The sequence below is a fragment of the Mugil cephalus genome, chromosome 18 (assembly GCF_022458985.1).
Source record: "Mugil cephalus isolate CIBA_MC_2020 chromosome 18, CIBA_Mcephalus_1.1, whole genome shotgun sequence".
Classification (NCBI taxonomy): domain Eukaryota; kingdom Metazoa; phylum Chordata; class Actinopteri; order Mugiliformes; family Mugilidae; genus Mugil; species Mugil cephalus.
In genome coordinates, this window is record NC_061787.1 from 16,321,513 (window position 1) to 16,335,915 (window position 14,403).

The following is a 14,403-nucleotide window of genomic DNA, read 5'->3' on the forward strand; positions in this document are numbered from 1 at the left end:
AGCCAGAGCCAACCTGGGGACGTTGCTGGAGAGTGAGGAGAAGGAGGGAGGGAGGGGGGGAAAATAATACATAAAAAGAAAAAAATAACACTTTGTCTAATTCTATATTTATGTAGCCTTCAGCTTGAGGTATTCACATAAAACAGTTTGTATTCAAAAGTGCTGCCGTGATCGTTATGCTGCGCGGCGAGATCGGCAACTCTTCGGGCACCGTTGGTGGGTTGGGGGCGGGCGGGCGTGGGGGGGGAGTTGGGGGGTGGAGGGGTGCAGCTCAGCCTGATTCATTTGAATTAAAGTTGCTCAACTAAATAAAAGGGATTTAAATTCCCACTTTTGCTCCTGTTATTTTGTTCTTCTTCTTCTGTTCAAACCTTCTCTGATTGTTTTTTTGTGTGTGTGTGTGTGTTATTATTTTTTAAGGCGACCACTGAAGCATTTCTTTTGATGAGGAATTCTGTCCATTTACTGCCTTTGCATACACGTCTGTATTCTCTATTTACACAGCTTCATTTCCAGCACCCTTTTTTTGTTTGATGTTGAAATAAGGGGTGGAAGAGATTGATGTGCTTTTTTTTTTTTTTTTTTTGATCAGGGAAAACCCGAGGACATCAGTGAGTGTGTGTGAATTGTTTTCAGATTAAAAGAAAAGTGCAAAAAAAAAAAGTGTCTTCTTAAAAAATTAAATCCAAATTAATCCTCTTTGTCCAGCTTCTTATTTTCTTAAAATCAAATCATCGCTCTTGCACCGGCACATTTTATTTATAATAAATGTACCTACCAAGGCTGTTTTTCTCTTTTTGAGCAATTATTCTGAATATTTCTTTAATGCTTTCTTTGAGAAAACTGAAAAATCTGATAGCCAGTTACATAAAAGGAACAATTTGCTCACGAAAGCAATGCATCTAAGGGTCCTTTGCATTTTCAGTTGGTCTTAACTACGTGGGACCTGCAGCACCAGCATTACGGTGGCATTTATGTCACTGTGGCAGAACAACAATATGCAAAACAGATATACATTCTAGACCTCTTGTCAGGTTTTTATGCGTGAGCTGTATTTTTCTTCACTGACCCCGAACATGATTTCCTGGTGCTTAAGCCGTGGAAAACACACACGGTCGGGGTGTGTGACGATGTCAACATCGTGCCATATTTCGGCGGCATCTGGATACATCATTTGCCTCTCTACACACATATTTATTTATTTTCCCTCTTTCCCGAGCAATGTCAGGGAGGCAGATGTCCTGCTCACAGGAAAAAAAAATAATTTGCGGTGAAAAAAAAAAAAAAAAAGGAGAAGAAGAAGAAGGGGAGGGGAGGTGAAGGGAAAAAAAATATATGAATATGCAAATCTTGTCACAGTGTGGAACCTTGTAATGAGTGGGAAATGTTGTCGCCATCTTTCATTATGCAGAGGTCATTGCTTAATGCCAGGCAGCTGGGCCCAGCTTCTTCTCTCCGAGCCCCTCCACCAAACCCCCTCCAACCTCTTCTGTCATCTCACGGCAACTTGAACCAAACTGCAGCCTGGCACGCAGTTCTCTCTCTCACACGCACGCGCACACACACACACACACACACACAGTCAAATGCATGCACACACACGCACATTCAGATATGCATATTGCAGATTTTTTATTTATTTTTTTTGGAAAATCACTTTACTTGGGTATTTAAGACAAAATCACTGGACTGATAAAAAAAAAATGTACACATGTGCGTGTCTTCTGGTGTCAGCGTGATGTATTTTTACATGTGTCATAAAGTGACACAGTACTCATCTTCACTTCAGGAAGTTTTCACATCATAAACTTTAAATTTTAAATGAGTACAAATGTCTTTTTCTCCATTAATCTGTACTCGGTTTTCCACAAGGGCAACGTGAACAAGGGCATTTATTAAAAACCACAAAGAGTAATATACACAGATCAAGTAGGTTCCTCTGCAGAGAGGACCCGTTTGATGTGCACCCGTCTCAGCAGCTCTTCATCAGTCAGGCCTTTATGTTGGCAAGGCAGGATGCAAATCTGATTAAAGGACAGCGCACCCTGCTCTGAGTTTTAAATGATCTAAAAAAGCACAAATCTTTAATTCATTCAAAAATTTGAACAGAGCTCAACGCGCCGTCTAGCAAAGGATGATGGTCATCACGCTTTGGGGTTGCAGCACAGACAGGGAGGCCAAGACAGTGCTGTAGCTGGATGAGCCTTAAACCACATGTAACATGCATGTGTGCGCTCAGACTTGAACAAAGACACTTCCTTCCAATCTGATGAAGCTCACATCTATCTATCAGGATCTATCTGGAGGAATAGGATAAATTTCCAGGTTTTCAACTCCTGCTTACTCTAGTGCTTCTAAGAAGAGGCAAAGAAAGGTTCAAAATAAGACTCATGTCAATCCACCGGGCAGATCATGTGGATTCGTTGCGATTGTTTGCGTCTTGTGAGCCGAAAGTTTAAAAGTGGCCACAAGCTCATAGCTGTTGTTGTTCGTTGCTTTCCTTTTGATCAGCCCTTCCGTGTTCCGTAGACTGCTGAGACAGCCCGCCGCTGTTCTGTCTCCTCTCGCAACAGCTTTCCCGAAATTTCCGCTGGCGTCTGCCCGACATTGAGCTATGGGGCTAATCATTAGGTAAACCCGTCTCCCTCTCTCTCACGCACTCTTCAAATAATCCTGGGTTTGAATGCTAAAAATGTAATGAACTTCACGGTTCATTGTGTCTGACATTGCTTAATTAATGGGTGCATTTAAAGTACATAGGGCCCCGGTAATTGATTTATATGCATGATTTGCACATACAGCTGTTGGTTCCTGTAGGAGACTCATCACTCAAAAAGTGGCTGTGCTGATGATAGTCTGGGAAGGTAATATCTGCATTGTCTTTTGGCCAATCCAGCCTTGGGAAAATGAGACCAGTTCACATGTTAGCATATTTATTTTTTGAGGTTACGAAGAACTAACACTCTTAAAGACTCACCAGAGAAACACCAGAGGCTTTTTCCACTTTTTGACATTTTTTTTTTAACATATTTGGTTAAATTGATAAAATATAGTTGCGAGACTTTAGACAATGGGATCGCACAAGCTTTGTATCGCACCTGTTATCGGCAGAAAACACAAATTCTTTCTAATGTGATGCTCCGTGCGTCACAGAAAAAAAAAAAAAGAATGCACTGCTCTCATGCACTGACAAGGCACTCGAGAGCCGAATAGTGGGTCTGTGCTACTGCATCAGTGCCTGCATGTATGCCGCTACGCTGGATATAATTATGTGACGGCGTGTCCAAATGAGAATCATGGTGCACGTTGTTCTGCCCTTAGTTTTCTTGTTCAGAAGAAAATATTCTGGATTATAACTATTTAGAACTGATTTAAGAATGTTTAAGAATAAATATATTTTTTTAATTGTCAGGTGGGTCTGACATTGTGCGGTAAATTATTTCACTCACTTAAATTAAAAATTACTTCTGCTTTTTTTTTTTTTATAATGTGGGTAGAAATACCTTTTAAACCCCCACCGCCGATTGCAGTGTGAAAATGTTATTATTCTGTTTATGCTGAAGCACCATGTTACCATTTAGCCTTCATTGACTCCGGCCTTTATGCCTAGTTCAGGCATACGCACCGTGGTTCTAATTATTGTTTTCTGTGGAGATCTGGAGGTCGCTGGCCCCTAACCATTATTTGGTTTTGGACAGACCCTCTGTGGAGCTCAGATCAATCTCTCACCTAGAGAACATTCAAGCATATTTCTATCACCATCATATTGATTTTTCCATGAGCGGGGCCCTTGTTGTGTATGTGAAGTGTTTTCATGCACCTAACACGGGGGATGCAGCCTGCAGCATGCGCAAAACACGCACACACTCACACACACACGCACACTTGCATGCACTGTACATGGGCTGACACAAACATACAGATGCACTCACTCAAACACACACACACACACACACACACACTGTACTTGTTCATTTATTCATTTCTGCAGACACCCTTTGGCATTTGTGTGAGTAAAATGCATGCATCGGCATATTTAGTGGCTTTAGTTCCAAAACTAACACACACACACACACACACACACACACACACACACACACACACACACACACACACACACACACTCCTTGTTAAAGCAGACACCAAGTGAACCATGTCCTCTCCGGGGCCAGGTGTCTTGCTTTCTTTATTACACACGCGAATCAATACGGACTGGCCCGGTCACGAGGCCTGCCATCGTTCCATCTCTCCGTCTTTCCTCTGCGGCCTTCTCTCCCCACTCCCTTCCTCCTCCCCCCCGCCCCCCACAATCCATCATTCACCTATCTCTCTCCTTTCCACCTCTGCCTCCCCACGCCTGAATTCCACCCATGCATCCATCCATCCTACCACCCGTGCATCCATCAGGGGCTATCCCTTCACCCCAACTATCACTCCATCCGCGCGGTTCTCCCGGTCCTTGGCGTCCCTTATATTCAGACGAAAAAGAGAGATGAATAGAGTCGGAACGGGGGAGCGGAGAGTGAAAGCGAGAGCGTGTGTGTGTAGGTGTGTGTGAGAGAGGTGGGTGGGTCGGGTGGCGCGGAGTGGCAGAGTTATTGTCATCTATAACCCAGCCGGACAGGGGAGGGTGATTTGGATTTAAATAATGTATTAGTTTTTCAGAGCTACCATCCACAATGCTTCACAACGCCATGAAGCATAATAACTTAAAGGCACACACACACGTGTGTGTGTGTGTGTGTGTGTGAAGGTGAAAGAAATCGAGGGAGAGGCAAAGGATATGAAATTGCACGTCTTTTAGATGCAAATTGAGCTGTGTGTAAAATGGTTTGATGCAGACTGATCGGGTCAAATTGTATTCCCGCTGTTGTTTAGCAATAAAGAAAACAGTCTTTTATCGTCCAAGAGTGTTACAAACACGCGGAATCGGAGCTGAGGGCTTTGGCACCGGTGCTTTGAGATAAAAGAGGTGGCCGGGCGGAGCGGGGAGGAGGGAATAAAAGATTGTGCTGGAATTTGTCAAAAGCCAATAATCATTCTGGCGCAGGAGGGCAGTGCTATATCAGAGTGCTGAATCAATATCACATTACTTTGAGTATGGAAGTATATACAAGACTCATCAAATTGATTATTTTTGATGCTACAATGGCAGTTTCATTTGCCGGGGCCCTCGACAACAACTACTGTTCAATTACTGAGTCTGTGTGTGGATTGGGAGAAAAAAAAAAAAGTAAGAAAAATGGATATTTATTTGACTAAAATAAAGCCACGGCTGGAATGGAGATGAGGAATGGGATGTCACAGTCAAGCTCTGGTTAAAAGATGACTTGTTTCATCGGACATTGAAATTTCATGAATATATTTTCCAAGGGCTGGGGAAAAACAGAATTCATCATGAAGTTTGTACACAGGCCATAATGTCACAGCAAAGATTAGTCAATTTCCTAATGCGTTGTGGCATTGTTAAGCATATGCTTCCCCCGACTCGAGTGCGATGTTCTCAGGCGGCCAGCGATGTTTGATGGTGTTAAAGAAAAGTGGAATTCGGGCCTGATTTTAAAACAGAGAGTTCTAACTATATAACTTTAACAATTTAACAGCTGTAAAATCTACACAATGCTTCCACACATTTATTTACACCGTTTGGCCCAAAACCCCAACCGCTGCCGTTCACTTTGGACTAATTCATCCCTAAAAAGTGCAACTGTTGCTCGGAACGACCACCGAAGTCCCTCTCCTAATGGCTCCAAGTCTTCAATATGGGGCCATCAGGAGAGACAAGGCGCAGTGGCTCGTTGGATGATTAAAAAGTCGTTTCCTTAACTGTCCTCCCAGGATTTGTGTGCTTTTTTTTTTCTTTTTTTTTTTCCAAGAAAACATTAAATTGCTCCAATCAAGCATAAACGTCTCCTGCTTGTGGTGTAATTTGTACTGCTGTTCGCGTGGTGGGCGCTTATTTGTCATCCTTTTCCTTTGGCGCTTTTCCCAACCGCCTTGATCAACAATTAATGGTTGAAATTGCTTCCCTGTTACTTATGGTTGCTGAAACAGATGCGGCAATGCAAAAAAAAAAAAGAAAAAAAAAGAAAAAAGAAAAGAGTTTAAGTGAACAACAGAAATTAGCTGAATTATATTAAACTTTATTCACCTAGTATTGACATATTTTCTTTTTGCTTTTACTTTTTAGTAATAGTTTTGTATTGTACAGCAGAATAAGTCCTCTCTTTATTTCCTGTCCATTCTATTTTATTCCTCTATTTCTCTGCTCTTCTGTCTCTCTCTCTCTCCCCCACTCTGTTCTTTTACACAATGACCTTTAGTGCTCTTTTCTTCATTGCGGGGACAGGCTGGGGCCTGCCATCTGATAGAATCAATATTCTATTATGATAGTGCGTGGAGCGTGTGGGGCTTTACAACTCTGCTGTAATAGTCTCTCTATTTCATCCCGTGGCAGCCATGGCCTGAGGGATCATCCAGGCTTCTCCAGGCTCTATGCTCCCAGCATCGCCCCATTTCCATTAACGTCGCAGGCCTCTGCCTACCAGGGGACAATCAGTGTGACCGATGGATGGGGTTGAGAAAGAGTCCAACCCGGGTGCAATGCGTGTCAATAGACTGTGTAATAGCCAGGCCTGGGCGAAATGTTAGTTGAATGGCTTTCCAGTTTTAAAAGAAACAAGAGGGATATTTGGGCTATTTCTCTTATTTTATCTCGCTACTTTTTCAACATTAACTCTCCCTGCAGGTGAAATCAAACTATATTGATATATATGTAATAAAATCTGAAAACCTTATATGACTGATAGATGGGAAATCTCCAGCCCTCATGATGATGTTACCAGAGTGCAAATTTTGAGGTAAGTTGTCTAAACCAAATTAGATTTTTGTGCTTTTAGCAGCTATGTACTGTATCTTCCATACTGGGATTTTAAAGTCAGTAGCGACTGAGTTTTGAACCTCGGTGCCATGCTACCCCTAACATACTGCAGCATGTAAGGCAGGTGTTGATTAAAACAGTCCCGGGCCGCAGTGCACTAGGGAGGGAGTGCTAAAAGGGAAATGTTAAGCTATTAGAGATCGTGACACCAAGCAGACCCCCATAAAAGATCCCCGGCATTCGCAGACGCCTCCTCAAATAATTAACTAATCTGAGTATTTTAACTCAGCCAAATGCAGTTATGGTTTTAAAATCCTTGCATTTAAATGTCATTCGGATGTGGAGTTTTGATGTGAATTTTTAATCTCGGGCAATAAACATTATTATGAGGTTAACGGGGCATCGGGGTGTGATCCTGGGAGACTTCCATCAAACCTGCGTTCGAATCAGTCTCGGCCCAAAATGTCAAGATTCGTTGTAAAATACAATACAGTTTCTGTCTGTGTGAAGTTGTTGAAATGCATAACATTTGTGAAGTCACACGAGTCAAGAGGAGACTCTAAAACCTATAGTCAGAGGAGAAGTGCTCTTTGCGGCCCTTTTATAAGACCTCCCTCTTGCGTCCTTTGAAGGAGAGCTGTAGTTTTTATTCTCACATTCTTTCAGTCCTATTTACTCATGATGTATGTCTTTCTTTCCTGGGGAAGAGCTGTCCCTGACAGAAATACATGTTCCTCATTCCCCTAAACTCCGCCCCAGCCTCTCAAATTGATTGAGAGTTGGGTGACTGGAGGTACGTGATGAGGCCCCACTCGTCTCATATTCATCATGATGTAACCGTGAGCAACCCGGATCTAAATTACCTTCGTCTGGCATCATTCCAGCACATGCTATAAATGAGGTAATCGTCCTTGACTATAAAATTTGCATTTTCAAGACTTAATTGCTATCATTACATTTTTTGCGTAATTCTATTAATTTAACAGAATGGGGGATCAGAGGCTTTTTTATGGTTATAATTTGCAGTAAAACAATGCATTCTCAAGGTAGAAAAAGTCCTCTGTAGGAAAAAAGATGAGTGGAGCATCAGGACCACTCTGGCCCGCTCATCATGAATTTCTATTATCCCCTTGGAATAAAAAAAAAAAAAAAGCCAAAAAACGTCCACTAACATGCTGTCAGACTCGAGGATGTGTGTTTGTGAAGGACAGCATGAAAAGCTCTCCCGAGTTGAAAACGGGAAATGCATCAATTATATTCCATCATCACATTGTGTGGGCTAACTGAAGCTTGTGTCTTAATAATGTCGGGCCGGGCTCTATTTTTGCCACGCTTTTTTAACTTCGCCCGCCTCCTTTGTGCGCATATGTACACCATGTCAGCTGCGCTCAGTAGCGGCGTCCCTAAATAGTATGGCGGAGAGCACGGAGGCTGACACGGAACAACGGAGCCATCAGCTCCCATTTATGCTTCCTGCAGTGACCTTGCCACGGACGTCTACGAGGTTCAGAAGTGCGCCGAGCTAAGTGCCAGCAACATTCTGCAACCCGCTGCACTTCCTCGCACTCTGCTGACCTTAAAAGTGTGGCCTCAATTTGGGGGAAGGCTGAAAACACGTACACGTGCTCTGCTACTCCTTTTCCTTCCCATTTCTGTTGCAATGTTCATAACACTGATTTGCCAAACATGGATTGTCTCCAGGAATTTCTTTCTAATCCAAAACACTAGAGCTTGACACTTTACATAGTTAACTGCATTTTGACTGCATTCGCATACTGTAACTATTTTATCATTATTCTTTAAGCTTCTACAAAACGTATGCATGTGGTGCAGCTTTAGTGATCAATAAATAATGTTTGACACAATGAATACATTCTATGTATGTAACTCCTGAAAATTCAGTAGCTTAAAAAATCCCCTGAAGGCATCTTATGGTTCTCTAGGTTCAATGTTCAACCATTTGACAACAATGCAGCCAAAAAAATAAGCAGAGGGCTGAGAGTTGGTTAAACTTTCCAGAGCTTTACCTCTAATGTGTCTCCCTAAACACAGCATGCTTTGGACGTGTTGTATATCTAAATGTAAAACATTTAAAACAACACTTTGCACATGTCCCACCTAATCTATTTTTATACAAATTATGAATAGTGTATACACATTTTCTCTCTGTCTCTGGGGCTCACTCTCAAAATTAGTTGTTTTTCCGGGAACCAGTGATGTTATCAAACTACAAGTTAATTTCTTTTTCACCAGTTGGGTTAATATTTGTTTCCACTTGCAGCTTCACTTTCAACAATGACGACTAAAACTTTCCAGCCATACAAATGGTTGTATCTTTGATTAACCATTTCAGCATGTAGTGACATTTCTGGGGAGGTGCGTATCAGGCTTACGTATGCTCTGCGCTGACGCCGTAGCTTCCGCATGAATTTGATGTGGAAGTCTAAATCGCCTATGAGAAGAAGGTGATCACACAGCTGGACAAACTGATACAGAAGGCAGGCTCTGACCATTACGAACAATGTCTGCCACCCTCTGTTAGCTGTTTATATGTGACGAAGCTATCATTTGATTATTTTCAGCAGAGAGAAGCTGAGGGTGCAGCTGCATGAGCCTTGCCAGAGAATACAGTCACTGGAGACCATCCAGAAAATTAGGTACAAGAGCAAATAGCGACTGCCAGTGACAAATTTCGTAAAAATGGACAAGAATTACCTGAAGCAATACAGTAGGAGGATGTGGTGTTCTTTTATTCTAGTCCCCCTTTTTTCCTCTGCCTCCCTTGTACCTCTCATACTGACTTCTGCTGACACTGACCAGGTGGCGTCGTCACTGTGGGTTTCCATGGAGCCCTCGAACAGGAAGCAGGTAAGGCCTGACACGCCAGCCTTGATGCCTAACGTAGCGGTGAAGAAACACCGAGCTCTGTTTTGACCGTGTCACGCAGCATCAGCTCAAGCTCTGGTGTGAGGCGCAGAAGGCTGTTTCCTTCTCCGGGTCTCTGTATCAGCATCTGGAGTGCGAGCGTGTGTTGTGTCTTCGTTGCAGACGTAATTGGGAGAAGCATGTCAGGTGTGCATGCACTGGTAGTCATCAGAGCACTACTGACAGGGCCGCTTTAGTGTATGAAAGAGAGGAGGGCTGACTCACCCCTGGACAATGCTTCATAGCTGAGCTACAGTCGACTTAAAGGCCAACATATTCGCTCATATGTGATACTATGAACCAAAAGAAGCAGCATGGGTATAACGTGGTTTTAGTTATTGTTTTCAACCGAATATTGCCTACAATATACACCTATCATAGTGGAGCATCATAGCATAACATTATGACCACCTTCCTATATTGTGTAGTTCTTCTTATGCCTCCAAAACTGTTATGATTCATCAGAGAATGGACATGGGTCTTCTGAGGGTGTCCTGTGGTGTCTAGTAACAGGATGTTATGAGTGGGGGCCTTTGGGTCCTATGGATTGAGGGGAGGGGCCTCTGTGGATCATCCCACAGATACTTGATCATTTTGGGATCTAGTGAATTTAGAGGTCAGGTCAACACGGTGTGCTGTTTTTTCAAGTGTTCATAAAGCATTTTTGTATCTGGGTCAGGCTGCATCCTGCTGCCAACAAGGAGTGTCATTGCTATGGGATCTGGTCTGGTCTAGGTGGCTGCTGCATGTCTAAGTAACATCTACATGAATGCCAGGACCATTTCCCCAGCAGAACACTGAACTGTCACAAGACAGTCACTTCTCCTGTCAGTGTTTTTAATGTTGTGGCTGATCTTTATAAAATCCAAATGAAGGGATCAATTCAATCCTCATATGAAGCATTTGATATCGTCAGGATATCGTCAAAAATCAAGGATTCAAATGTTACCTAACCTACTCCTTAACTGAATCAACACGAAGCATTAGTGAATCCCGCATTTATCTGAGTTTGGATTTAAAGACCTCAGTCAAGTGTTGAGAGTTACAACTCTTCATGACCACTCTGGTAATCTCCGTCTGTCAGCACACTAAGCTCACTGTGTTAACAAGCTCTATCTTCGCTTCTCAGAGACATTTTCCAATCTCAACACTTTCTGAGCAGTGGTACACGGAGAGAGAGAAAATTAGTCACTTCACATCCAATTCAGGCAGTTAACTCGTGATTTATTTTCTCAACGCAAGACAGTATAGAAATAAAAAGTGATACGAGAGGACAGTGTTTCGATAGCCACTGTTGAAAAGATAAAAAGAAGGAAGAAAAAAAAGCATCTATTACAAAGTGGGAGTGTAATCCTTCTGTTTTGCAATTTAACTCATGAGCTGTATTTAAATGCAAAGCTAGGAGGAAAAAAAAGTGCGTTAAAACTTTTGAAGGCTTAAAAAGGAATTTGTTGATATGCTTTATGAGGTTCGTTAATGCCAAAATCATGCCCAGCTCTTTGCATACTGACACAAAGGGGCATTTTGTTGATAAAGCACCATACTTGACATTCATCTGTTGTGCAAATTAACATTTAATAGCCATACACATTTGAATATGTTCTTTCTTGACACAGTGAGAAACCCACAACGTCAGCCACATGCACAGGCTGAGGAGGGCGAGAGATGGGTTTTGGCCGCAAGGGCTTTTTGCCCACCACAAGCAGCATTAATTGTTTCGCGAAAGCTAACTGCGGTGCCCATTTTTCAACATTGTTTCTTATTTTCTGTACCTCCTGTAAACAAGTCTCGCCTCGCAATTTATTTATTTATTTTTTTATCTTAACTCGACACTGGATGGAAAGAACAAAAGATTTATTTTTTTCTGTGCCCGGGAGTAACGACCTTGGAAAAAAAGCCTAAATAAAAGGACCAGTGGGAGGACGATGAAGGCGGACGATGGTTGCGCATTTGTCAGATTTTGAATTAAATAGATGCTCGTCAAGTTATTGTTGCACAGATGACCAGCAGAGACTGCCGACATGTGTCCGAGTTCTAGACGTGAGTGTACTTTCTCCAGCTAAGCCACTGAAACCGTCTGAATAAGGAAGGAAATACACATGCTTGACACGTAAAGCTATTAAAACCTCAACATACACACATATGCATATACACTTGTTCTGTGGAGGCTGTTACGCTGATGGCGGCCCTCTTTCATTTTGGCGCTGCCCCCCCCCCCATGCTTCAGCTCTACAGCATGACACCATCTGTCTACTGGGTGCTGTTTGTTTGGTGTTGCTTGACTTCAGTTCGAAAGGAATCCACTGTAGCGCTCCTCAGGTGGTATGCACAGTGTTTTAGAGGAATTGTCATGAAGCGTGCAAATGTGGCAATAAGCCAATAGAATAGAAGAGCAGAAGCCCTGAGCGTTGTATCAGTGTGTCTCTCCAGACTTGATAGCCCTCTTGCTCAGGTGTGACAGACCTTGACAGCGGAGTCAGAACAGTATTTAGCACCTGGAGGTCAGGTAGAGTTAGACTCAGTAAAACCTTCCTCCTGGTCAGGATCAGGTGCTCTCCTTGGGGACGAGCCATGTGGAAACCATGATACCAGTCCTGACCCTGTATGAAGTGTTTATGTGCGTGTATGTGTTTGTGGCCACTAAAGAGAGGGGGCATCTCCCTCTGATTGAGACTGATGCGTGCCGATTGGTTGCCAGGCCGTGCTCAGCGGCGGCTCTGCAGTGTCAGGTGAAATTAGCAGCCGTCAATGAAAGACCCTCAGACCTGGGGGATTCATTAGGGACAACCTCCCCCATCTAAATGTACTGACAGCCCTTCACACCCACACCCTTGACTTACATACACACATGCACACACGGTAGACCCACTCCCTCCCAATCCGATCCAAAAGATGACTTCCAGCAAAAAGTCTCACCAAGTCCAGAGTGTATATTCATCTGTCCATGTGTGTATGTGTGTATGTGTGTGTGTGTCCTGGCCCACACTGGTTTTCCTCGTGCAGATGTGCGATGCTCCGGGGCCGTTTCAGCGAACACCAACTAAAAACATCATTCACAAGTATCTTCTTCTACAGTCCACCAAGCTCGCTGTCTCTTCAAATAAAACAACATCAAACGGATTCGATTTATTTTGACGGCGATAGCGAGGCAAGTGTCAATATTTCACCGCCTTATTTTGTTCAACTCTGCACTGATTTGACGTGACTGAAAAACCTCATTTTATCACCCGGGCATGGATTTAAGTAGCCACAATATAAATACAACGGAGCATAAAGCACAAATACGACCCAGTCTGTGTTAAGTGAACTGACACTCTAGTCAAGTAGTATAAAGTACTTAGTAAATATGCTTACTTTTCTTGCTTTTACGTAGATGAGAAGATCAATACCAGCCCCATGTCTGCCTTTTAAATTTAACGGTGAAGGCCACAGGTGGTTAGTTTAATTGAACAATTTGTCTGGCTTTGGCTAAAACACCCAACTGAAATATACCAAGATCTCACTAACGTGTCATTTCTTGCTGTTTTATAATCTGTACAGACTTTAAGGGATAGTCAAGCTATTTGTTTTTCCCCGCTTACAGCTGTTGTGCTAAAATAAGTTGGCTAAGATGTATCAGAAGAAAGTCGTATCAATGTTCCAACTCTAGGTACAAAAGGTTATGAGAAAGAGAGAGAGGCAGACAACACAACAGATTTACCTGTGATGCAGTATAACTCTAATTTTGGACTTAAATATGCCTTCACCATAAATCACTTCATCATTGCAGTTTTAATCTGCGTTAACATCCATCCATGTCTCTGCTGCCTTCAGAAGGGAACCCATGAGATTGAGGCAACGGCATGGGAAGTCTGCTTGCCTGTTTTCTCCTGCTTATCCGGGTCTGAAGCGGGTCCTCTGGAGGAATCCCTAGGCGCTCCCAGGCCAGACGGGAGATATAATCCCTCCATCGTGTCCTGGGCCGTCCCAGAGGCCTCCTTCCGGTGGGACATGCCCAAAACACCTCTAACTGGAGGCATCTGGGAGGCATCCTTACTAGATGGCAGAACCACCTCAACTGAATCCTCTTGACGTGGAGGAGCAGCAGCTCTACTCTGAGCTCCTCCCATGTGTCTGAGCTCCTAAACCTGGGTCTAAGGCTAAGACCGGCTACCATGCGGAATCTCGTCCCTTCAGTCATTACCCAAAGTCCATGACCATAGGCGAGGGTTGGAACGTAGACTGACTGGTAAATTGAGAGCATCGCCTTTTGGCCTAGCTCTCTCTTCACTCACGCTGCCTATGAGTTTGGCATTACCCCAGATTTGTTCTTGCAGGTGAGAAGCTGCTTTCAACCTACCAGGCTGGCACAGTCACCCTTCCTCTCTTTTTCCTTTTATGATTTCAGTGTGTGTAATTTTTATTCCCAGCCATCCTTCTAACTAGCATGATCCACTCCCTTCCTGCAATTTCTATTAAGTCCTCACATTTTGACATGGGATTGTCTTTCTTTGAAATCACTTGGTACGACTGTAACTATTTAAAGAACCTGATGAGTCACTTTTCTCGTGTGATGGACAAACCTTTCCTGGAAAACACTGATAAATGTTTCCCAGAAT